Source organism: Coenobita brevimanus, chromosome 101, assembly GCF_032717465.1.
Source record: "Coenobita brevimanus isolate Jiangsu-jjx chromosome 101, ASM3271746v2, whole genome shotgun sequence".
Lineage (NCBI taxonomy): Eukaryota > Metazoa > Arthropoda > Malacostraca > Decapoda > Coenobitidae > Coenobita > Coenobita brevimanus.
In genome coordinates, this window is record NC_137054.1 from 25971987 (window position 1) to 25978822 (window position 6836).

The following is a 6836-nucleotide window of genomic DNA, read 5'->3' on the forward strand; positions in this document are numbered from 1 at the left end:
ATATATATGCAGAGACTTCACTTCACCGTGAAGATATGTATGCAAACTAACCACAGGAGAGATGAAAGGAGCGACAGTGAGTACTTTCGTATATTACATCTTCAGACAGAGTGAGACAGAAACGTAAAGGGTGGAGGTCTTTTATGCACACCCGCAGCAGGTAGTGGCACACAGAATATATATATATATATTATATATATACATATATATATTTCATTCATTCATTGCCAGACTCCATGTATCCCTAACGGGGTGGCCAAGGGCTTAGAGTTAATTGTTTTATAGGGAGGAGCACTAATCCTCCACCAACCCCACTTGACACGTAGGGAGAACGTTATGCCAACAGCATCCGGTGTTCCCAGGCGATCACCCATCCAAGTACTAACCAGACCCAACGTTGCTTAACTTCGCTGATCGGACGGGAAGCGGTGTACTCAACGTGGCATGGCCGTTATCTTGTTTTAAAAGCACAAAGAAGTACTGATCGGGTCGATCCCATGCCTCACTAACCTGATACAGATGTCTACTTGTGTTGGCTGTCGTGGTTTATATATATATATATATATATATATATATATATATATATATATATATATATATATATATATATATATATATATATATATAAAAGCTCATAGAACTTTAACATTTTGGGACGCTATAAGGTCCATTAAAATGCTATTACTGAAATCCAGAGAAGAGTGTTTTGAGGTACCAAGCTCAAGTTATGCATGGTAGTTTTCGGTCCAGTCTGTCCACATATAAAATCATGAAGCCATGGCAACGAGTGTTGGTGAAAAGAGCAAGAACAAAAAACAGAAAAAATTTATTAAAAAAAATCATATACTACACTATGGCTGGAGCTGGAGTGAAAAAATTATAACAGAATGGTAGAATTGCACACAAACCAGAAAACACAAAGCAATGCTTGACATGGATGGATGCAACAACAGTTGGTACTTCCAAAAAAAACATAAAAATAGTTTATTCGCAGGTTCTCAGATACCGCTTAAGGCAAAGATTTGAAATTTTTGTGGGGCATAGTCAACGTTGGGGAGGTCTGAAATGACTATGGGCCCATTTGGACCAGTAGTTTCTGAGACCGCCCAAGAGTCAATCGAGAGTAGTTTGGGGTCATTCAATGCACCAAAAAAAAAAAAAAAAAAAAAAAGCAAGATAGAATTGAGCTACCATCACCAAACTTGGTACATTTATAGAACTTGACTTGTTGTGCGTGGCTACTGAGTATGAATGACCTCCATCCAAAAGCGAGGTCACAGCCAAGGTAAAAGTTTCAAATTTGCTCTTTTTTATGGAACATTATATGAAGCCTGTTGACATCACCAGGTCCTGCGATAGGTACTGTACTGGGGAATACATTGGCCCATGCAGTGGAACTGAGGAAGAAACTGGATGACCATGTCATGTGGTGATTGCTAATGGTAATTTCTGTTTTCTAGTTATTTTTATGAAACCTCACCACACCAATGATGAGTTATATTATTCTTGTCAGTATTTTTATAACTCCCCACACCAGTGATGAGTTACATCGTTCTTGTCAATATTATTATTATTCTAATTACCATCTGCCTTTAGAAGGCAAAGCGATAATGTGTTTGCCTGCCTCTGTGTGTGTGTGTGTGTGTGTGTGTGTGTGTGTGTGTGTGTGTACTTGTTTCCATTATATCTAATGAACGGCTTGAGCAATCAACATGAAACCTTCAGGGTATCAAGATATGACCAAAATCTTGGCCGAGTTTGAAAATGGGCACTCGGGGTCAAAGTCAAGGTCACTAAAATAGCTGCCAAAGGTCAACAGGTTTTTATTGTCCACCTTTAACACCATTATATCTCATGAACTGCTTGAGCCATCAACATTAAACCATCAGGGTATAAAGATATAGCCAAAAGCTTGGATATGGCCAACAGCATATTCTGGTGGACGATTAGCATTTGGCCCCCGAATGCTTTTCTTTCATTATTCTTATTAATCTTTCTTGTGATGAAGTAACTTGCTAGTATTCACTCAATTTCAAAGCTACAGCCATCATTTGACCCTCTGAGTCCCTCAGCCGGCACATTCATATGACTCAATATCATCCAGTTTCCAGTACTGGTTATCCAGTTCCAATTAAAAAAAAAAAAAAAATAGTCTGTTTGTGGAATCTCAGAAACTGCTAAAGATACAGACTTAAAACTTTTGAGGGACATAGCCAAGGTCAGGGAGCAGGTCTGAAATGACTAACGGCCCACTTAGGCCAGTATATTCTGAGTCGCCCAAGGATCGATGGAAAGTAGTTTGGGGTCATTGACTGCACAGTTTAAAAAAAATATATATATAACTGAACACAAGCTTGGTTCATTTACAGAACTTGACATGCTATGCATGGCTGTCAAGTATGAATGATCTTGACCCAAAACAGAAACTCACTGCCAAGGTCAAACTTCAACTGCACAATATATAAACCAAGATAGAATTGAGCTACAATCACCGAACATGGTACATGTACAGAACTTCATATGCTATGCATGGCTACCAAATATGAAAGATCTTGACCCAAAATTCAAGGTCACAGCCATGGTCAAAGTTCGAAATTTACTATTTTTATGAACTGAGTTCATATGCACAAGAAGGATGACCTTGTCATTCGGTGAATTATTGAAATTGCTAATAGTTATTTCCCTTGTCTAATTATTATTATTATTATTATTATTATTATTATTATTACTATTATTTTTATTATTATTATTATTATTATTATTATTATTATTATTTTACTTTCTTACAGAGGAGAAAATTGCTGGTATTCGCTCAGTTTCAAAGCTATGCCCATCATACTTGGCCATCTGAGTCTCCTAGCTGGCCTCTGCATATGACCTAGTACCATCCAGTCCCAGTACTGATATTCTAGCATCGAAAAACCTATAAAAATAATCTCTTTTGCAGATACTCAGAAACTGCTAAAGGTCCAGACTTGAAATATTGGGGGGACATACCCAAGGTCCAGGAGCCAGTCTGAAATGACGATTGGCCCATTTGGGCCAGTAGTTTCTGAGATAACCAAGGGGTCAATGAAAAGTACTTTGGGCCCCGCAATTTTTGCTCTGCGAGGATTTTGTTGCTTTCACCTTCGCCCAACATGTTTAACCATCTCTTATATTCAAAGTGCTCACAATCTGATGGGAGCTGAAATCACCAGGTTCAACGATAACTTATACTTTTGCAAATAGTACTCCTAATGCCATTTTTTTTTTTTTTTTTTTACCTGGTCATATGGTGAATTATCGAAATTGCTAATGGTAATTTCCATTTTCTAGTTATCATTATCATAACTATTATTATTATTACCAGCTGTTTTCAGTGTGTGTGTGTGTGTGTGTGTGTGTGTGTGTGTGTGTGTGTGTGTGTGTGTGTGTGTGTGTGTGTGTGTGTGTGTGTGTGTGTGTGTGTGTGTGTGTGTGTGTGTCTTTTAGCATGATAACTTTGCAAACGCTCAAGATATCATCACAAGATTTTACAGCTGTGTAGTTGGGAAAAAAACAATCTCGAGTTCGAAATTGGTGAAAGTTGGCCAAGATACGTATGTCTGTTACCAGGATAACTTTGCAACTGCTCAAGATATCATTACAAAATTTTACAGGTGTGTAGTAGGGATGAAAACCTCCTACGAGTACTGTTTTCAGTTTGTCTCTGTCTGTGTGCCTGTGTGTCTGCTAGCAAGATAACTGCAACTGCTCAAGGTATCATCACAGAATTTTACAGGTGTGTCCTACGAGATCAAAACTGGTGAAAGTAGGTCAAGGTCTGTGTGTCTGTTACAACGATAACTTTTCAACCGCTCCAGATATCTTTTTTTTTTTTTTTTTCAGGTTTGTAGTAGAGATAAAAATCTCCTACTAATTTGAAATTGGTGAAAATGGGTCAAGGCCATAAACCGAGCCGCGCTGGATATGTATCCCCTCACAGCTGGTGTGATTTCCCCTTGGGGGGCCTTTAGTTATTATTATTATTATTATTATTATTATTATTATTATTATTATTTTATTATTATTATTATTATTATTATTATTATTATTATCATCATGATCATCATCATGATCATCATTTTTATTATTTCTCTTCTTTCTTTCCTTCATTCTTTCCTCTTCATTCTGCCTACGGGTGACTATACATTCCCTCTTCTGTCATTCTCTCTTTCACTCTTTCCTTTTCCTTATGCCTATTTGTGATTCTACACCGAGTAAGAAGCCAAATGGTTTCCTGTACACCATGAAACCATTTACTATGCTGGGTGGTAACTATATAACCAAATTATGGCACCTGGTGGTTAATGGGTACTTTAGGCTCTCCAATCGGATTAAGTCTGTGTAGGTTTATATCCAAGGGATGGTTGGGGTTTATTGCTCACATAATGCCACTCAGGGATGAGTGAGGTTGTCACTCTCGTCTTAAATGTCAGGACAACTTGCCTAGCCCCAGGTTCCTACACTCTTTGTGGGGTGGCATAGGCTTGGATGATAGACAGATGAATGGATGGATTATTATAACTTACCACACCAGTTTTTATAATAACTGGTGTGGTAATAACAAGTGAAGAATAATAATTACTCTCAACCTACTATGTAGGTGGGCTCTATTATTTTCACTGGTATTATTAATATTATTCTTGCCTCAGAGTCTCGCAACGATTAAGGGAGAACTGGAGACTGTGTAAGGAATCTGAAGGGCTCAGGTCATGTGTCTTGGCATGGGCCATTGCTGATAGAATACAGTCCAAATCTCCCCAGTGGAGTCAAGGTCATTGTAAGAAATAGTGACAGACACATGCATTTTTGGCCACTTTTGTTTTCCTTGTTGATCTTACGCAGGAAGTTAACTTTGGGTCGTCAGCTCTTGTTTATATTACACATACCTTACCACATGGTAAAGCTTCCTCATTGTGGATTTACAGTAAGAATATGTGATTCATTATTATTATTCCGACCTCAAAGTCTTGCAACGCTTCCGGGAGTACCAGAGACTGAACAAGGAATCCTAAGGGCCCAGATTATGTGTCCTGGCATAGACCATTGCTGAATAAAAAAAAATCTGAATCTGCTCAATGCAGTCAAGGCAGTTGCAAGAAACATAAGCAAGTACATGCATTCTTTGACACCTTTGTAAGCTCCCTTCTTGATATTACACAAGAAGTGACCTTACAGTAGGGTCTTCAGATCTTGTTTATACTGTACATACCTTACCTAATGGCAAAGAATCTTTACTGTGGCTACACAATAAAAATATGTAACTAACTATTATACCTCAGCCTCAGAGTCTCCTGATGATTCCAAGGGAATCAGAGACTGTACAAGGAGTCTGAAGGGCCCAGGATATGTGTCTTGTCATGAACCACTGCTGATAACAAAAAAATCAAAATCTCCCCAATGGGGTCAAGGTCATTAAGAAACTAGTTGGAGAGTAGAGACTATCCATAGGACAATTACAGTGTTTAGTTATTATTATTAGTCTCCATCTACGTAGTAGGTGGAGACTATTATTTTCGATGGTATTATCATCCTTGCCGTAGAGTCTCGCTACAATTCCAAGAGAACCAGAGACTGTGCAAAGAATCTGAAGAGTCAAGGTTATGTTTCCTGGCATGGGCCATTCCTGTTAGAAAAAAAAAAATCCAAATCTCCCCAGTGGGGTCAAGGTCATTGTAACAAACAGTAGCAGACACATCCTTTTTTCAACACCTTTGTCAGATCCCTTGATGATGTTCCACAAGAAGGTACTGTACGGTCTTCAGATCTTGTTTATATTACATATACCTTACAACATAGTGATGCTTCTGTATTGTGGCTACGAAAAAATGTAATTACACTGTATAACAAAGAATTTGTTTATTCAGTGTTGTTGGTCTTGTTAGACCCAGTTTTCCATACTGATTCCAGTGGTGTATGTTTTGTTTGTCTGTCTCTAGGTTTTTGTCAAAAATTAGCAGTTGTTTCTTGCCAGGCTTGTTACCGTGCGCCGATGTAATGGCTGACCATGAGGACATTGTCGATGATGGAGAGAAAGTGATGATGTTGGAGAATGTTCTGGAGACACTCTGAACTTTCTCAATCAGCAAGAACTGGATGACTTGGTCCGAGATTTAGGACTCACCAAGTCCAATGCTGAGCTGTTGGCATCACGTCTAAGTGAATGGAACTTGTAGGATCCCAGCTGCATGTTGAGTTATAGGAATCGCAAGGGCAAGTTTGCATCCTTCTTCTAATCTTGTGAAGAAACCTTGTTGTGTTATTGTTTTGATGTCAAGGGTTTGTTCCAAGCCATGGGAGTGGATTACAAGGCCTAAGAATGGCACCTCTTCATAGCTAGTTCCGTGAAGAGCCTAAAATCTGTACTTTTGCATAACGGCAACGACTGTCTATCTATCTATTGCCGGACGCCATAATCCCGTAAGGGGTGGCCACAAACAAATCACCTCAATGTAGCCCTGTCTCCCTCCATTTCACTGCCCTGCTCCCAGCTCACACCACACACCCCTCTCTCATATACCTCTCCACTCCATCCCTCCAACTCATCCTTGGCTTATCCCTCCCTCTTCTCCCTCCACCTCACTCACACACACTCTCTTCGTCAGTCTCTCACCCTCCATCCTCTCCACATGACCAAACTACCTCAAAGTGTTTCTCCTAAACCTTCCTATCACATCCACATCAACACCACAACGCTCCTTCACTTCCTTATATGTCAGTCTGTCTCTCCATGTGACTCCACATGCTCCTTTCAAATAACGAATTTCTGCTGCACTCACTCTTGACTTCTGTCACTCCAACAAGATCCAAGC

The 6836-nt window shown here is 39.2% G+C and overlaps 1 non-coding gene across 1 annotated transcript; it reads right to left on the reverse strand.

Moving 5' to 3' along the window:
• Positions 1-337: 337 nt before the first annotated feature.
• On the reverse strand, positions 338-456 carry LOC145415144 (5S ribosomal RNA). The gene has a single exon (XR_013899999.1). It is a non-coding gene; the product is annotated as a 5S ribosomal RNA (ribosomal RNA).
• Between the last annotated feature and the right edge of the window lie 6380 nt (positions 457-6836).